Here is a 20,006-nt window from a genome sequence, read left to right on the forward strand (position 1 = left end):
GGCCAGACCAGTGCCTTGTTAGCACAGACCAGGGTGGATTGGACTAATACTGAAAAAGCTTGCGAAAAGGAACTGCCCATTCCACAGAAGGGAGAGTTGAAAGCAGGGAGAGGGATATGACCAGACAGGCCCCTCCCCCACAAGATCCAGCAACTGGAGTCCCTTTCCTGGGAGAGTTTCGCAGTTAACACATCATCCACCCAGGAACAGCAGGCTCAGCAGAGGGAAAGAGCCTGCCATTAAGAAGACACGGCTAACCCCAGCAGTATGGAAACCAGGTGAAGAATAAACAGCAGCCTGGCTGAGACTGAGGCAGCCCAGCAGTGCCTCCACAGGCAGACAAGGGACATACTGTCTCAAGTGGCACACTGACACCTGCGTTTAAAAAAAAAAGCCTCACACAGGAGAAATAACCCTAACTTTAACAGAAGGACCTCCACTCAGAGAAGATGGGAAGAAACCAGCGCAAAAGGACAAAAACATCAAAGTCCAGAACACCTCTCCTCCCCAGAGAGATCACAATGACTCACCAGCATGGCAACAAAACAGGTCAGAAAATGATTTTTGATGAGCTGACAGAAGCAATCTTCAGAAGATGGGTAATAACAAACCTCTCAGAGCTAAAAGAACATGTTTTAACCCAACTCAAAGAAACTAAGAACCTTGAAAAAGGTTAGATGAAATGCTAACTAGAATAATCAGCCTAGAGAAGACCATAAACAACTTGATGGAGGTGAAAAACACAGCACGAGAACTTTGAGAAGCATATACAAGTTTCAGTAGCTGAATTGATCAAGCAGAAGAAAGGATATCAGAGATCGAAGATCAACTAGCAAAATAAAAAGAGAAGGTAAGAAAAGAGAAAAAAGAGTGAGAAGAAATGAACAAAGCCTCCAAGAAATATGGGATTATGTGAAAAAACCTAATCTACACTTGACTGGTGTACCCGAAGAGGATAGGGAAAATGAATTCAAGCTAGAAAACACTCTTCAAAATATTATCCAGGAGAACTTCCCCAACCTAGCAAAGCAGGCCTACATTCAAATACAGGAAACACAAAGAACACCACAGATATACTCCTCAAGAAGAGCAACCCCAAGGCACATAATTGTCAGATTCACCAGGGTTGAAATGAAGGAAAAAATGCTAAGTGCAGTCAGAGAGAAACTTTGGGTCACCCACAAAAGAAAGCCAAGATCCGCCGAGACTCACACCGGATCTCTTGGCAGAAACCCTACAAGCCAGAAGAGAGTGGGGACCAATATTCACCATCCTTAAAGAAAAGAACTTTCAACCCAGAATCTCATATCCAGCCAAACTAAGCTTCATAAGTGAAGGAGAAATAAACTCCTTTACAGACAAGCGATTTCTTCACCACCAGACCTGCCCTACAAGAGCTCCTGAAGGAAGCACTAAACACAGAAAAAAACATCCAGTACCAAAAACTGCAAAAATGAACCAAATGGTAAAGACCAATGATGCAATGAGGAAACTGCGTCGACCAACGGCAAAACAAACAACCAGTAACAAAATGGCAGGATCAAATTCACACATAACAATTTTAACATGAAATGTAAATGGCCTAAATGCCCAAATCAAAAGACACAGACTGGCAAACTGGATAAAAAGTCAAAACCCATCAGAGTGCTGTATTCAGGAGACCCATCTCACACACAAAGACACACACAGCCTCAAAATAAACAGATGGAAGAAGATCTACTAAGCAAATAGAGAACAACAAAAAGCAGGGGTTGCAATTTTAGTCTCTGATAAAATCAACTTTAAACCAACAAAGATCAGAAGAGACAAAGAAGGACACTACATAATGGTGAAAGGATCAATACAACAAGAAGAGCTAACTATCCTAAATATATATGTACCAAATACAGGAGATACATAAAGCAAGTTCTTACTGACTTACAAAGAGACTTAAACTCCTGTACAATAATACTGGTAGACTTTAACACTCTACTGTCAACATTAGACAGATCAACGAGACAGAAAATCAACAAGGATATACAGGACTTGAATGTAGAACTGGAACAAGAGGACCTAATAGACATCTACAGAACTTTCCGCCCTACAGCCACAGAATATACACTCATCTCAGCACCACATCGCACTTACTCTAAAATTGACCACATAATTAGAAGTAAATCACTCCTCAGCAAATGCAAAAAAACGGAAACCATAACAGTTTCTCAGACCACAGTGCAAATTAGATCAAATTAGACATCAGGATTAAGAAACTAACTCAAAACCACACAACTTCATGGCAACTGAACAACTGGCTCCTGAATGTTGACTGGATAAACAATGAAATGAAGGCAGAAATAAAGATGTTCTTTGAAACCAATGAGAATGAGGACACAGTGTACCAGAATCTCTGAGACACTTTTAAAACAGTGTCTAGAGGGAAATTTATAGCAATAGATGCCCACATGAGAAACAAGGAAATATATAAAATCGACACCCTATTGTCAAAATTGAAAGAGCTAGAGGAGCAAGATCAGAAAAACTCAAAAGCTGGCAGAAGAAAAGAAATAACTAAGATCAGAGCAAAAATGAATGAGATAGAGACACAAAAAACCCTTCAAAAAATCAATAAATCCAGGAGCTGGTTTTTTTGAAAAGATCAACAAAATAGACCACTAGCCAGATTAATAAAAAGGAAAAGAGAGAAGAGTCAAATAGATGCAATAAAAAACGATAAAGGGGACATCACCACTGATCCCACAGAAATATAAACTACCATCAGAGATTACTACAAACAACTCTATGCACATAAACTAGTAAGCCTGGAAAAAATGGATAAATTCATGGACACTTGCATCCTACCAAAACTAAACCAGGAAGAAGTTGAAACCCTGAATAGACCAATAACAAGGGCTGAAGTTGAGGCAGCAATTAGCCTACCACCCAAAAAAAGCCCAGGTCCAGATGGGTTCACAGTCAAATTCTACCAGACATACAAAGAGGAGCTGGTATCATTCCTTCTGAAACTATTCCAAACAATACAAAAAGAGGGAATCCTCCCCAAATCATTCTATGAGACCAACATCATCCTAATACCAAAACCTGGCAGAAACTCAACAAGAAAAGAAAACTTCAGGCCAATATCCATGATGAACATAGATGCAAAAATCTTCAATAAAATACTGGCAAACCGAATGCAACAGCACATCAAAAAGCTTATCCATCATGGTCAAGCAGGTTTCATCCCGGGGATGCAAGGCTGGTTCAACATACTCAAGTCTATAAATGTAATTCACCACATAAACAGAACCAAAGACAAAAACCACATGATTATCTCAATAGATGCAGAAAAGGCCTTCAACAAAATTCAACAGCCCTTTATGCTAAAAACTCTCAATAAACTAGGCATTGATGGAACCTATCACAAAATAATAAAAGCTATTTACAACAAACCCACTGCCAATATCATACTGAATGGGCGAAAACTGGAAGCATTCCCTTTGAAATCTGGCACTGAACAAGGATGCCCTCTCTCTCCACTCTTATTCAATGTAGTATTGGAAGTTTTAGCCTGACCAATCAGGCAAGAAAAAGAAATAAAGGGTATTCAGTTAGGAAAGGAGGAAGTCAAATTGTCTCTATTTACAGATTACATGATTGTATATTTAGAAGACCCCATTGTCTCAGCCTAAACTCTCCTTAAGCTGATAAGCAACTTCAGCAAAGTCTCAGGATACAAAATCAATGTGCAGAAATCACAAGCATTTCTATACACCAATAACAGACAAACAGAGAGCCAAATCAAGAGCAAACTCCCATTCACAATTGCTACAAGAATAATAAAATACCTAGGAATACAACTAACAAAGAAGGTAAAGGACCTCTTCAAGGAGAACTACAAACCACTGCTTTGGAAATGAAAGGGCACAAACAGATGGAGAAACATTCCATGCTCATGGTTAGGAAGAATCAATATTGTGAAAATCGCCATACTGCCCAAAGTAATTTATAGATTTAATGCTATCCCCATCAAACTACCAATGACCTTCTTCACAGAACTGGAAAAAATCACTTTAAACTTCATATGGAACCAAAAAAAGAGCCCACATAGCCAAGACAATCCTAAGCAAAAAGAACAAAGCTGGCAGCATCATGCTGCTGGATTTCACGCTATACTACAAGGCAACAGTAATCAAAACAGCATGGTACTGGTATCAAAACAGAGTCATAGACCAATGGAACAGAACAGAAGCCTCTGGAGCAGCACCACATATCTACAACCATCTGATCTTTGACAAACCTGACAAAAACAAGCAATGGGGAAAGGATCCCATTTAATAAATGGTGTTGGGAAAACTGGCTAGCCATGTGCAGAAAGCAGAAACTGGACCCCTTCCTGACACCTTACACTAAAATTAACTCCAGATGGATTAAAGACTTAAACATAAGACCTAACACCATAAAAGCCCTAGAAGAAAACCTAGGCAAAACAATTCAGGACATAGGCATAGGGAAGGACTTCATGACTAAAACACCAAAAGCATTGGTAACAAAAGCCAAAATAGACAAACAGGATGTAATTAAACTTTAGAGCTTCTGTACAGCAAAAGAAACAAACATTAGAGCAACTGGCAACCAAAAGAATGGGAAAAAATTTTTGCAATCTACCCATCTGACAAAGGGCTAATATCCAGAATCTACAAAGAACTACAACAGATTTATAAGAAAAAAAACAAACAAAGCCATCTAAAAGTGGGCAAAGGTTATGAAGACACTTTTCAAAAGAAGACATACATGAGGCCAACAAACATATGAAAAAATGCTCATTGTCACTGGTCATTAGAGAAATGCAAATGAAAACCACATTAAGATATAATCTCATGCCAGTTGGAATGGTGATCATTAAAAAATCTGGAGACAACAGATGCTGGAGAGGATGAGGAGAAATAGGAACACTTTTACACTGTTGGTGAAAGTGTAAATTAGTTCAACCATTATGGAAGACAGTATGGCAATTCCTCAAGGATATAGAAATAAACATTTCATTTGACTCAGCGATCCCATTACTGGGTATATACCCAAAGGATTATAAATCGTTCTATTATAAAGACACATACACATGCATGTTCATCGAGGCAGTGTATATAATAGTAAAGACCTGGAACCAACCCAAATGCCCATCAATGATAGGCTGGACAAGGAAAATGTGGCACATATGCACCATGGAATACTACGCAGCAATAACAAACAATGAGTTCGTGTCTTTTGTAGGGACATGGATGAACCTGGAGACCATCATTCTCAGCAAATTGATGCAAGAACAGAAAATCAAACACCGCATGTTCTCGCTCATAGGTGGTTATTGAACAAGGAGAACACTTGGACACAAAGAGTGGAGCATCACACATTGGGGTCTGTCAGGGGCTATGGGAGAGACAGTGGGAGGGAGGGTCGGGAAGGGATAACATGGGGAGAAATGTCAGGTATAGGTGATGGGGGGATGGTGGCAACAAACCACCTTGCCATGAATGTATCTATGCAACAATCTTGCATGATCTACATATGTACCCCAGAATCTAAAGTACAATTAAAAAAAAAAGCCCCATGCTATTTCTCTCCCCTCTATGGCAGTCTTCCCAGATGGCTGTTCAGCTCCAGTGAGAGGCTTAGCATTTTCAGGGTAGCCTGTTTCTTCTGTAACCACACTATTAAACTCCTCCCTTATATAGAACAATCCTTTCTTTGTAACTTCCATGCATGGGGTTTGATTCTGCTTTCTTGGGGAGAAGAACTCTCAGCCTGAGTTGACATGCCAGGCTCATCAGCTTCCTGGGCTGCATGGGGAGTCAGGTTAGCCTGGGTCGGGTTCTGCTTATTTTATGGGAGACCCAGGGGAGCGCCCTTCACAGCAAGGCAACCACAGAAGTGAGATGCCAATGTTTTCAAAGTTCAATGTATTAATTCATGCCCTGTTCTGAGATAGCTAAGATCGGATGTTTACTCATGATGAATAAATATTAGCTCTTTATTTCCCTTAGGGCCTTTACTTCTCCTAATGGCTTCATAATCATCCTTTTATACACCCTTAAGAAACATTTCAGTCCACTGTGTTAGTATAAAGTGCTCTATGGGTAAGGGTGGAACCACATGAATTTCTAAGTGTCTATCAGGTTCAAAGTTCAAAATAAACAAGTCAAGGAAATCTTGGACATGTCTGAATACAACAGCCATCTTGAAGAAGAATGATGACTTACTGGCAAAAGAGAAGGAAGTTTAAAGGCTGCCACTGAGAAAGAAAATGCTATTGATTTCATTTCCTTTTGATATGAATAGAAGGTGCTCAGATGCACTGAACTGAAAAACAAGTGAGATGGGGGTAAATTAAGTAGCTCTACAAAATGCCAGGAGCTTAGATATAGGAGACATATTTATTCAAGTTCTTTTTCTCTTGGGCATCAGATCTTGAGTTTTAATTTAATTTGGCTTGAAGAATTTGACCCATTGAAAGCTACTGTGAGAGCAGAAAGAAAGCTCCTGAAGTCACCACCACCAAATACTGACCACCCATGGTTGATGGAACTATTGTTTAAAGTGTAATAGCTGTATGATTTAACTCCAGGATATACCTGGAATGTGAATTTCAGGCAATGACTGTATAATGAATTTCCCCACTACCACTGTAAAGGTCCCTAATAAGGGGAAGTGTTAGTTACTGTAATAGTTGAACCAGAGCAAATTATCATTGGCAGGTACATCAGAACTCCTTATTCCTTCCAGAAACAATTATTCCAGAATAATTATTCCTTCCAGAAATAATTTCAGGGCTGACCACAGGGTCATGTGATCTGTACAACTGCATGGATTCCTGGGCTTAGAATGGTCCCTTTCTTAGTTTTTTGGGGGGGGGCAGGGAGAAAGAATCTTGCTCTGTCACCCAGGCTAGAGTACAATGGCACAATCTCAGCTCACTGCAACCTATGCCTGTTGAGTTCAAGTGATTCTCCTGCCTCAGCCTCCCAAGTAGCTGGGGTTACAGGCATGCACCACCACACCCAGCTAATTTTTGTATTTTTAGTAGAGATGGGGTTTCACCATGTTGCCCAGGCTGGTCTTGAACTCCTGACCTCAAGAGATCTATCTGCCTTGGCCTCCCAAAGTGCTGGGATTATAGGTGTGAGCTACCTCACCCGGCTGCTTGCTTAGTTTAATGCCCTGATATTGCCATCTTGAAACTGTTAATAACTTTTGCACATTGGTCCTCACAATTTTATTTGAGATCCTGCAAATGTAGCCAGTTCTGAATGTCTATGATGCTTTGGAACGGTCAAGTTATTACGAGTAATAATCTAAATCAAATATAAGTTTCTTTTATCAATGCAATGAGATAAAGGTCTTTTTCAAAAGTAAAAGAAGGGTAGCATTTTAGGTTGAGAAAGAAACAGAATCATAAGGTTTTAGAGACTGGAGATCTTAGAAATCACGGTAAGTAACAAGCAGAATTTGGGGCCAAGGTTTTATCATATTGAAATGTTTTAGCTGGAGGAGGAGACAATTTAGAATTGCCTTGAAGTTGTCAATATATATGTCAATTGTGCTGTTGACTATGAATGGTTCTCTGTCTTATTTACCTGATAAACCTTTAAGAAATATGAAGTGAATATCAGGTGCAGCTCTAGGCACCAGAAATGCAAACAGGAATTAAGTCAGCTGCAAGATCAAGTATCATAAACAATAGTAAGCTTGGTCACTGTCTTCCTGCCCATAATTTTAATCCTCTGAGTTCTAAATTCAGTCTAGATGGACTGAATGACTCCCTTCAAATCAAAGAACCACGTGAGAAGAGTAGGTAAAGCAATTAGTAAACCTCTAATTTTCTATGGCAAGTAACAACAATAAAATCTGTTCTTTATGATGCAGTCAGAATTTGAGGACCTTAAATCATTTGCTAAGGGAAAGAAATGCTTCATGACTTGGCCAGAAGCTTACTTTACCTATTTATCTTAAAACAGCTAATCATAAGTCTTATGATTTTCAATGCATTTAACCAGTTCTCTGAATTCAGAGAGGATTGATTTTTCTACTTGCATATGAAAAACAGTATTTCTGTCTTTAGTAAGGGAGAAATATGCTCAAATCTTTTAATTTACATAAAACAGGGGTATTTTGTCTAGAAGGAAATGTTTATTCTATGTATTTTTTTCCCAAATCAGTATTTTAAATTTAAAAAAATGATCTTAATAGTACATACTATAATGATCTTGAATAATTGGAGAGAGTAAAATATGTATTTCTGTTCAGGTAAAAATGGCATGAACACATGCTTCTCACTTTTCTTCTTTTCTAAAATCTCATAAAAATGAAGGAGAAGCCTGGAACACAACTGATTCACAAAACTCTCAAAAGGCTTAGGAATTAGAAGCACTGGGAATCCATGAAATTGCGTGTGTCAGGGTAAGGGGAGGCAGCTAAGTTACATATCTGTGGTTGAAACTCTGACTAAGCAGCAGGCAGATCATCTCGCAGAATTTCTACCAACGTGCAACTGCCTTTTCTCAACCCTATTTTAAGAATAGAGGTTTCTTCTTTGGATGGCTGGAACAGAGGGTCTCTAGATTGGGGATCATTAGTCAAAGCACAGGGATAAGGGACCAACTGAAAATAAGGAGATAAGGAGGTACTAGCCTGCCAGATTCAGAGACAGTCTCTTCCTCCACTTGGCTTCCATCAAGCTGACAGCCTGGAAAGATTGTTAGAGCCCTCTCTGGGGATCTAATCAACCCAAGAGGAAAGACAAATACCAGGTTTCCCCAGCGACACAGCCCAGCCAAATCACTCTACAGTGAAACCCACAGATGACAAGCCCCAGCCACATGCTTTGAACTTTTAATCATTTTGTTAGTGCCCCATTTTTGGTTTGAAATAGTTTTATTGATATATCATAAACATACCATATAATTAGTTGCTTTAAAGTATATAATTCAATGGCTTTTGTTATATTCAGAGTTGTGCAACTATCACCATAACCAATTTTAGAATATTTTCATCACCCCAAGAAGAAAATTGTGCTCATTAATAGTTACTGCATTTTGCCCAAATCCCCAGCACTAGGTAACTGCTAACTTACTTTCTGTCTTGACAGATCTGTAGTGACACACTTTTAAGTATGAACAGACAACCAAGGATTATGAGAAATCTGAGAAAAGCTACTATTATAAAAGAGATCAAAAATACAGAAAAAGCTAACTAGAATAAGATTATGCAGGGGAAAGGAAATACCAAAAACCCTTACACCCTAACTATTATTTACATCCTCAGATAAGTTGCTGCAGCTATGAAATAAAAGAATGTGATACTAAAGGAGAAAATTATCAGGACAAGAAAAAGGTCCTGGAAAGTAAAAATGTAGAAAATGTAGTAGATATAATAGTTGTAAAGTAAAAATGTAGTAGAACTAATTGAATTAGAGGGCTGTATGAAAATCTGAGGTAATCTCACAAAAAAAGCAAAGGGAGACAGAGAAAAAACAACAAAAACACAGAAGACTAGTCTAGCAGCTCCAATGTTAAAATGAGGAGTTAAACAGAGAAAAGAAAAAAACAGAGGCAATGAAATGATCAAGAAAATTTCCTAAACCTAAGGGATAAAAAAATACCAAAAAGGAAAAAAGAAAATTCCCTAGACCTGAATGACTTGAGTATGCAGACTGAAAGGTCCACTGAGTGTAACACTTTACTACAGATGAAAATGAGACCAACTCCAAGACAATTAGGAGAAAGAGATCTTTAAACTTGCAGAGATGGAGAAAAAAGAGATAACATGCAGATGATCAGGAAACAGATAAATATGAACTTCTGAACAGCAACTTAGGGAGCCTGAAGACAATGGAATAATGCCTTTGAAAACCATTTCTGGCTCCAGATTTAAGATGGTGCGGTAAGAACAACTCAGGATTGCAGCTCTCAGTGAACGCTCAGAGGGTGAGTCAAAGCCACATTTCCAGACGGATCTTTGATGCCCACAGAATGGGGAAATTCCCAGGTGTGGGAAAGACATGGGACGCAAGCACAGCCATTTTCGTTGTTGCGGCCGCTTCAGCTGGTGCCACAGCGCAGCGGCACTCCACAACAATCCGCACAAAACACACTGGCCCGGGTGCCCTGCTAAACTGGCAATCTGAGATTTGGGAGGACAGATTAGCATATCCATCTGATTAAACGGGACTTGGACAGTGAGCCAGACCAGGAGATTCCTGGGAAGTGGCGTTTGAGCGAGCGCAGTGGCTAGCTGCATGGGAAATCACACAGATCCCGGTGCTCTAACAGCGGGCGACCGAAACACCTGGGAGAGAGCCATCTGTTCAACTTAATTAAAAAAAAAAAAAAGGCGCTCTGAGGCAGGGAGTCAGGCGAGCGGGCTCGGTGGGTTTCACCCCCACAGGGACAAACAAAACGGCAATTCGAAACACTCGGGTGGAGAGTTTCACTGCAGGCACAGCTGAACCCAGGACAGTGCAGCTCAGTGGGGGAGGGACATTCACCATTAGCGAGGCAATCCACCCCTACTGAGGTACACTCCCATTGCTGACGCAGCCTGCCATTGCTGAGGCAACCCGCCATAACAAAGAGACTCCACTGCAGGGCAGAGCCAGTGGCAGCAGGGCGGAGCCTGCAGCAGAGCCCATGGCTGCAAGGCAGAGCCCACAGCAACAGGGTGGACCCCACATCAGCAGGGTGGAGCCTCGGCAGGCAAATAGTGACCAGACTGCCTCCTAGCTGGGCAGGATAGTGCAACGGACACTCATAAAGAAAGCCCCAACCCCCCTAGACAGAGCATCTGAGGAAAAAAAGGGGTTTTAAGAGCTCTGCTGCAGCAGACTTAAACGCACCTGCCTAATAGCCCTGAATGAACAACGGAGCTCACAGCTCAGCACTTGAGCTCCTATAAAGTACAGACCATCTCCTCAAACAGCTCCCTGACCCCTGTATATCCAGAGTCACCTCAAACAGGACTGATCAGATTGACATTAGGCAGACGTCATTCTGGGACAAAGATAGCAGAAGAAAAAACTGGTGGCATCCCTCACCATTCTGTAGCTGCTACAGGTGTACCCCAGACAAGCAGGGCCTGGAATGGACCTCAGCAGTCGTACAGCAGAGGGGCTAGACTGGTAGAAGGAAAACCAAGTAACAGAAATACCTCATCATCAACAATCTGGGCGTCCACTCAGAGACCCAATCAAAAAGTCAGCAACTACTCAGACGACAGGTGGATAAATCCACAAAGATGGGAAGAAACCAGCACAAAAAGGAGGAAAACACCCGAAACCAGAACACCTCGCCTCCTACAAAGGACCAAAACTCCTCACCAGCAAGGGAACAAAGCTGGACGGAGAATGACTGTGATGAAATGACGGACAGACTTCAGAAGGTGGGTAATGAGAAACTTCTGTGAGCTAAAAGAACATGTTCTAAATCATTGCAAAGAAACTAAGAACCTTGAAAAAAGATTTGAAAAAATATTCGAGGAAATGGTAACAAGAATGGATAACTTAGAGAGGAATATGAATGAATTGAAAGAGCTGAAAAACACAATATGAGAACTTCGCGAAGCATGCACAAGTTTCAACAGCCAAATTGACCAAGCAGAAGAAAGAATATCAGAAGTTGAAGATCAACTCAATGAAATAAAACGAGAAACCAATATTAGATAAAAAAATGCAAAAAGGAATGAACAAAGTCTCCAAGAAATGTGGGACTATGTGAAGAGACCTAACCTACGTTTGATAGGTGTACCAGAAGGGGACGAAGAGAACGAATTCAAGCTGGAAAATACTCTTCAAGATATTATTCAGGAAAATTTTCCCAACCTAGCAAGACAGGCCAACACTCAAATCCAGGAAATACAGAGAACACCACAAAGATACTCCGCAAGAAGAGCAACCCCAAGGCACATAATCATCAGATTCACCAAGGTTGAAATAAAGGAGAAAATATTAAGGGCACCCAGAGAGAAAGGTCAGGTCACCCACAAAGGGAAGCCCATCAGACTCACAGCAGATCTCTCGACAGAAACTCTACAAGCAAGAAGAGAGTGGGGGCCAATATTCAACATCCTTAAAGAAAAAAACTTTCAACCCAGAATTACATATCCAGCCAAACTGAGCTTCGTAAGTGAAGAAAAATAAAATCCTTTGCGAACAAGCAAGCACTCAGAGATTTTGTCACCACCAGGCCTGCTTTACAAGAGCTCCTGAAAGAGGCACTACACATAGAAAAAAACAACCAGTACCAGCTATTCCAAAATCACACTAAATGCTAAAGAGCATCAACAAAATGAAGAATCTTCATCAACTAACAGGCAAAACAGCCAGCTAGCATCAAAACGGCGTATCAAATTCGCACATAACAATATTAACCCTAAATGTAAATGGGCTAAATGCACCAATCAAGAGACACAGACTGGCAAATTGGATAAAAAACCAAAACCCATCAGTGTGCTGTATCCAGGAAACCCATCTCACATGCAAGGATACACAAAGGCTCAAAATAAAGGGATGGAGGAAGATTTACCAAGCAAATGGAGAGCAAAAAAAGGGCAGGAGTTGCAATTATCATCTCTGATAAAATAGACTTTAAAGCAACAAAGATCAAAAGAGACAAAGAAGGTCATTACATAATGGTAAAAGGATCGATACAACAAAAAGAGCTAACGATCCTAAATATATATGGACCCAATACAGGAGCACCCAGATATATAAGGCAAATTCTTAATGACTTACAAAGAGACTTAGACTCCCACACAATAATACTGGGAGACTTTAACAGTCCACTGTCAATATTAGACAGATCAACCAGACAGAAAATTAACAAGGATATCCAGGGCTTGAACTCAGACCTGGAACAAGCAAACCTGATAGACATTTACAGAACTCTCCACCCCAAATCCACAGAATATACATTCTTCTCAGCACCACATCACACCTACTCTAAAATTGACCACATATTTGGAAGTAAAGCACTCCTCATCAAATGCAAAACAACTGAAATCATAACAGTCTCTCAGACCATAGTGCAATCAAGTTAGAACTCAGAATTCAGAAACTAACCCAGAATCGCACAGCTTCATGGAAACTGAACTACTGGCTCTTGAAAGTTGACTGGATAAACAATGAAATGAAGGCAGAAATAAAGAAGTTATTTGAAACCAACGAGAACGAAGACACAACATGCCAGAATCTCTGGGACACATTTAAAGCAGTTTCTAGAGGAAAATACATAGCAATACATGCCCATATGAGAAGAGTGGAGAAATCTAAAATTGACACCCTATTGTCAAAATTGAAAGAGCTAGAGGAGCAAGATGAAAATAACTCAAAACCTAGCAGAAGACAAGAAATAACTAAGATCAGAGCAGAACTGAAGGAGATAGAGACACAAAAAACCCTTCAAAAAATCAATAAATCCAAGAGCTGGTTTTTTGAAAAGATCAACAAAATAGACAGACCACTAGCCAGACTGTTAAAAAATAAAAGAGAGAACAACCAAATAGACGCAATAAAAACGATAAAGGGCAAATCACCACAGATTCCACAGAAATTCAAACCATCATCAGAGAATATTACAAACAACTCTATGCACATAAACTAGTAAACCTGGAAGAAATAAATAAATTCCTGGACTCCTGTGTCCTCCCAAGCCTAAACCAGGAGGAAGCTGAAACTATGAATAGACCAATAACAAGGTCTGAAGTCGAGGCAGCAATTAAGAGCCTACCACACAAAAAAAGGCCATGTCCAGATGGGTTCACAGCTGAATTCTACCAGACACACAAAGAGGAGCTGGTACCATTCCTTCTGAAACTATTCCAAATAATCCAAAAAGAGGGAATCCTTCCCAAATCATTTTATGAGACCAACATCATCCTGTTACCAAAACCCGGCAGAGACCCACCAAGAAAAGAAAACTTCAGGCCAATATCCATGATGAACATAGATGCAAAAATCTTCAATAAAATACTGGCAAGCCGATTGCAACAGCACATCAGAAAACTTATCCATCATGATCAAGTAGGATTCATCCCGGGGATGCAAGGCTGGTTCAACATTAGCAAGTCTTTCACCACATAAACAGAACCAAAGACAAAAACCACATGATTATCTCAATTGACGCAGAGAAGGCATTTGACAAAATTCAACAGCCCTTTATGCTAAAAACCCTCAATAAACTCGGTATCGGTGGAACGTATCTCAAAGTAATAAAAGCTATTTACGACAAACCAACAGCCAATATCATACTGAATGGGCAAAAACTGGAAGCATTCCCTTTGAAATCTGGCACTAGACAAGGATGCCCTCTCTCACCACTCCTATTCAATATAGTACTGGAAGTTCTAGCCAGAGCAATCAGGCAAGAAAAAGAAATAAAGGGTATTCAAATAGGAAAGGTGGAAGCCAAATTGTCACTATTTGCAGACGATATGATAGTATACCTAGAAGACCCCATTGCCTCAGCCCAAAAACTCCTGAAACTGATAAGCAACTTCAGCAAAGTCTCAGGATATAAAATCAATGTGCAAAAATCACAAGCATTCCTATACACCCATAACAGGCTTAAAGAGAGCCAAATCAAGAACAAACTGCCATTCACAATTGCTACAAAAAGAATAAAAGTACCTAGGAATACAACTCACAAGGAACGTAAGGGACCTCTTCAAGGAAAACTACAAACCACTGCTCAATGAAATCAGAGAGGACACAAACAGATGGAGAAACATTCCATGTTCATGGTTAGGAAGAATTAATATCATGAAAATGGCTATACTGCCCAAAGTAATTTACAGAATCAATGCTATCCCCATCAAGCTACCATTGACTTTCTTCACAGAACTGGAAAAAACCACCATGAACTTCATATGGAACCAAAAGAGAGCCCAGATAGCCAAGCCAATTCTAAGCAAAAAGAACACAGTGGGGGGCATCACACTACCGGATTTCAAACTATACTACAAGGCTACAGTAATCAAAACAGCATGGTACTGGTACCAAAACAGAGATATAGACCAATGGAACAAAACAGAGGCATCGGAGGCAACACAACATATCTACAACCATACAATCTTTGATAATCCTGACAAAAACAAGCAATGGGGAAAGGATTCCTGTTTAATAAATGGTGTTGGGAAAACTGGCTAGCCATGTGCAGAAAGCAGAAACTGGACCCCTTCCTGACACCTTACATTAAAATTAACTCCAGATGGATCAAAGACTTAAGCATAAGACCTGGCACCGTAAAAACCCTAGAAGAAAATCTAGGCAAAACCATTCAGGACATAGGAGTAGGCAAGGACTTCATGACCAAAACACCAAAAGCATTGGCAGCAAAAGCCAAAATAGACAAATGGGACCTAATCAAACTCCACAGCTTCTGCACGGCAAAAAAAACAGTCACTAGAGTGAATAGGCAACCAACAGAATGGGAAAAAATTTTTGCAGTCTACCCATCTGACAAAGGGCTGATATCCAGAATTTACAAAGAACTCAAACAGATTTACAGAAAAAAAACAAACAAGCCCATTCAAAAATGGGCAAAGGATATGAACAGACACTTTATAAAAGAAGACATACATGAGGCCAACAAACAGATGAAAAAATGCTCATCATCACTGGTCATTAGAGAGATGCAAATCAAAACCACACTGAAATAGCATCTCACCCCAGTTAGAATGATGATCATTAAAAAAATCTGGAGACAAGAGATGCTGGAGAGGATGTGGAGAAATAGGAACACTTTTACACTGTTGGTGGGAGTGTAAACTAGTTCAAAGTTCAACCATTGTGGAAGACAGTGTGGCAATTCCTCAAGGCCTTAGAAATAGAAATTCCAATTGACCCAGCAATCCCATTACTAGGTATATATCCAAAGGACTATAAATCGTTCTACTATAAGGACACATGCACACGAATGTTCATTGCAGCACTGTTTCCAATAGCAAAGTCCTGGAACCAACCCAAATGCCCATCAATGATAGACTGGATTGGGAAAATGTGGCACATATACACCATGGAATATTATGCAGCAATCAAAAATGATGAATTCGTGTCGTTTGTAGGGACATGGATGAATGTGCAGAACATCATTCTCAGCAAACTGACACAAGAACAGAAAATGAAATACCGCATATTCTCACTCATAGGTGGGTGACGAAAAATGAGAACACATGGACACAGGGAAGGGAGTACCAAACACTGGGGTCTACTAGGGGGAAGAGGAGAGGGACAGTGGGAGGGGAGCTGGGGAGGGATAGCCTGGGGAGAAATGCCAAATGTGGGTGAAGGGGAGGAAGGCAGCAAAACACACTGCCATGTATGTACTTATGCAAATGTTTTGCATGTTCTGCACATGTACCCCAAAACCTAAATGCAATAAAAAAAAAAGAAAACCATTTCTGAAATAAAATTCTATATTCTGCTAAACTATTACTCATGAGTGACCTTATTGTAAAGACATTTTCAGACATAAAAGATCTCAAAAAGCTAATTACCCAAGTCCTTTTCTCAAAAAGATACTGGTGGAAGTGCTCAGCAGAAACAAAGGAATAAATGAAAAAGAGGAAAATATAAACACTATGAAGCAGTGGAGCCAACCTCAGAGACAAAGTGAATTCCCAGAACAAAGGTGAAAGAAGTTCCCAGGATAACATCTGTGCACCAAATTTAACAGACAAGACAAGGTCAGAAGACTCTGTGGAGATTATTCATTTGAGTAACTCTGCTGAAATATCTGATTGCATCTGAACCAATCAGATATTGTAAAGAGTTTGAGATTCAATTATTAATAAATATGTAGAACAACTAAATAAACTAAACAACAGAATGGCACATCATTTTGGGAAAAAGTATAAGGATATATAATGAAACTTTACAACAGGGCGCAGTTGTGAATATGTTTATGACATAAGGTAAATTACAATCTAATTGAAATTATGATGCAACTCTACTAGGAGAATAGAGAAGATAAGAAGGGTTAGTGTAAAGGTGGGGTGATAAAAGGGAGCTGTATTATCCTTTTCCAAAGGGAGAACAATGAAACTGGAAGTAGCAACTCAAGTATTTTGTTTAGAGAAATAACTAAAAAAACAGATAAAAAAGGTGATTGCCTTTGGTGAGGAGGAAATAGGGGTAGGGAATGGATGGGGTTGGTGGCTTTAATAATAGTCCTTGAAGAACTGTTAAACTTTCATAAAAATAAAACCTAGAAAAATATGAAGAGATGTATGAAGAGAATGTAGTATTTCGTGCTATAGAAATATGTATGATAAAATGTAAAATGGCAATCATACTATGATTACAGTCATATAATGAATGACACATCTGAAAATGGTCTGATGAGATTTACAGAGGCATTAGTAATTGTATTAAGGTAGTGGAATTAAGGATAACCACTGTCTTTTCAAATTTCCTGTATCATTAAGTTCCTATATAATTTTCATAATCAGAAAATGAATTCATAAAGCAGAAAAAGTTTATTCCTTAATACAGACTGGAACTTGGTTCACAATTATTTCTATCATTCAAATATGATTTTTCAAGTTATCAGGGAAAGATCCTGAATGGCTGGTGGTTCGTTCTCTCTCTCTCTCTCTCTTTCAATGTTGAGAGTACTATGAACCAACTTTCTAAAAATTATAAATTCATCAAAGGTGATGATTACACTTAGTTTCTCCTCTCAATGCCATAAATTTCTGACATAATATTTGCAACACCATAATAATACTTTTCTCTGTGACCAATTCTGAGGAAATGTGAAAAAATCTCTCTAAACATCTAAAGTTAATACTGCTTGAACCAAAAAAAGTTAACCTTTTAAAATTTGTGGTGTGAGACATTTGCATTATAACTTTCCAGCACTGTGGCCTGATTCTTGAGAAATCTCACACAACATTCCAAAGAACCCATCTAATTGAAAAAATAATTAAAAATACCAATGCCCAAGTATGTGATTGAATAGGAGAAAAAAAAGCAAAAAATTATATCTAGTTCTACAACTTAGATCTACAAAATTATGAATGCTGCTTGGATATCTTAATAAAAATGAATGCTCAGAAAAATTTCTCTAAGATTTGCACAAACCATTCTCTTGTCTATAGGTTTCTCTGTTTCAAACCCATTTCCAGAGGCAGCTTTTTGTTTGAGGGATAAATGATCTGGTGGGTGGTATTTTAGTTGAAAGAGTCTAAACAATTACTTAAGAAGCAGAAAATACGTTTCGTTAAAAAGATATCATTCTGGCTTTTTCCTTACAGTCTGTGTTTGGCACAATCACTGGTGTCTACACAAAAGCCACAGTGTCCTGTCTTTGCTAACAGAACCCTAGGTTTTGAGTTTAGGTAGTACGTGGAGATCTGTAGTGATGGAGTTCAGGATATTCTACCCCCACATATGGCAACGCAGCATTTGAGAAAACAGCTCCTTGGCCAGGTGTGATGGCTCATGCCTGTAATCCTAGCACTTTGGGAGGCCAAGGTGAGCGGATTGCTTGAACTCTTGAGTTCGAGACTGGCCTGGACAACATGGTGAAACCCAGTCTCTACAAAAAATACAAAAATTAGCCAGGCATGGTGGTGGATGCCTGGAGTCCCATCTCCTCGGGAGGCTGAGGTAGGAGAATCACTTGAGCACATGAGGCAGAGGTTACAGCGAGCTGAGATTGCACCACTGTAGTCTAACCTGGGCAACAGAGCCAGACCTTGTCTCGGGGAGAGGGGAGAGAGGGGAGAGAGGGGGGAGTGCGGAGGAGAGGGGGGAGAGGGGGGAGAGGGAGGAGAGGGGAGAGAAAAGAAAAGAAATAGACAGGTAATAAACCTAGGAAGGTCACTCTCTGACCTTCTCTCACCCTTCTTCTCTGAAGTAGGCCATAAAAGAATCCTCTGGCCTGTCTCTCTAGTAGGCCGAAAGATCCCATTTGAGAGGTACCCTATGCCTGGAGGAAGGATATACTTATCTCTGAAGACACAGGGATATAGTGACCAATCTGAACAAAGAAGCCTTGCTAAGTTTCACCCAATCTTTTACCATTAGATCATAGCCCCTTTGGCCAATCATACTTTCCACTTCCTCTTTAAATCTAGCATAAAAATATACAAATGTGCCTGTTTTTTTGTGGGGGAGGTCTTCATTCCCGAAAGCTCCTGTGTCATATAAAACATTTTAAATAAATTTGTATGCCTTTCTCTTGTTAATATGTCTCCTGTTATAGGGGTTCTAGCCATGAACCCTAGTGATGGGAGAAGAAAAGATATCCTTTTTTTCCTCTGCAGTAGTCTCAGGGGAGGTAGGCCTCTGCCCATCCTCCCTTGCAGGTAAGGTAGTCGTGCAATACACTTCTGGCTATGAGCTGCTAAGAGGCTGCTGCTAGGGGCACAACTGGGCAACCTCCCCAATAAAAAGCCTTGCAATGAAGAATTTCTCCCTTCCCACTTTTTTTCTTTGCTTTTTCTGTTTCCTTCCTGCAGAAGTCCCTGGAGAGAAGATGTGATGTTTAAAGCTATAGCAGCCATCTTGTAACCATGGGGCCACAAACAAGAAAAGCAAAAACCAAAGAGTGAAGCATGGCAGAGCAGAAAGATGGAAAGAGCCTGGATACTTAAGAGGGTCACTGGGCAGCTGTACCCACCCTAGACTGCATACCCCTGGACTTTAAGTAAATGACAAATATCCTTTGTTCTATCTCAAGCCAGTGCTTCCCCATCTTGTTTGGTGTCATGACACTCATAGTGCCTGATAATATTGGTACTGCCCTCTGGGGAATACAGAGGAGACTGCTGGCACCTGAGGTGAACTATGCTGGGGGCTTCAGTTGCCCTAGGACTCCTCCCCACCTTGAAGCCTGAGGGGATACACATCTCTGCACATCTCTTTGTGGCTCATCAATAGGCCTCACTGTACAGGTTGAAAAGTTCTAGTTTAAGCCATGCTTACCTGTTATTTGACTGAATGCACTACTAAGTAAAACTTGGACTCACTTCTGGTTGTT

General features: G+C 40.0%; 1 protein-coding gene and 1 pseudogene across 9 annotated transcripts in view; both read right to left on the minus strand.

The window, feature by feature from the left end:
* PIP5K1B (phosphatidylinositol-4-phosphate 5-kinase type 1 beta) overlaps positions 1 to 20,006 on the minus strand; it is a 346,015-nt gene that overhangs the window by 66,957 nt on the left and 259,052 nt on the right. The window lies entirely within an intron of this gene.
* Positions 1 to 20,006, minus strand: part of LOC144581813 (large ribosomal subunit protein uL6 pseudogene) — a 63,982-nt pseudogene that overhangs the window by 26,579 nt on the left and 17,397 nt on the right. The window contains exon 1 of the transcript XR_013533085.1: positions 1 to 20,006. This exon is cut by the window's left edge and continues 26,579 nt beyond it; it is cut by the window's right edge and continues 17,397 nt beyond it. The product of XR_013533085.1 is annotated as a large ribosomal subunit protein uL6 pseudogene (transcript).

Source organism: Callithrix jacchus, chromosome 1 (assembly GCF_049354715.1).
Source record: "Callithrix jacchus isolate 240 chromosome 1, calJac240_pri, whole genome shotgun sequence".
In the NCBI taxonomy this organism is placed as follows: Eukaryota; Metazoa; Chordata; class Mammalia; order Primates; family Cebidae; genus Callithrix; species Callithrix jacchus.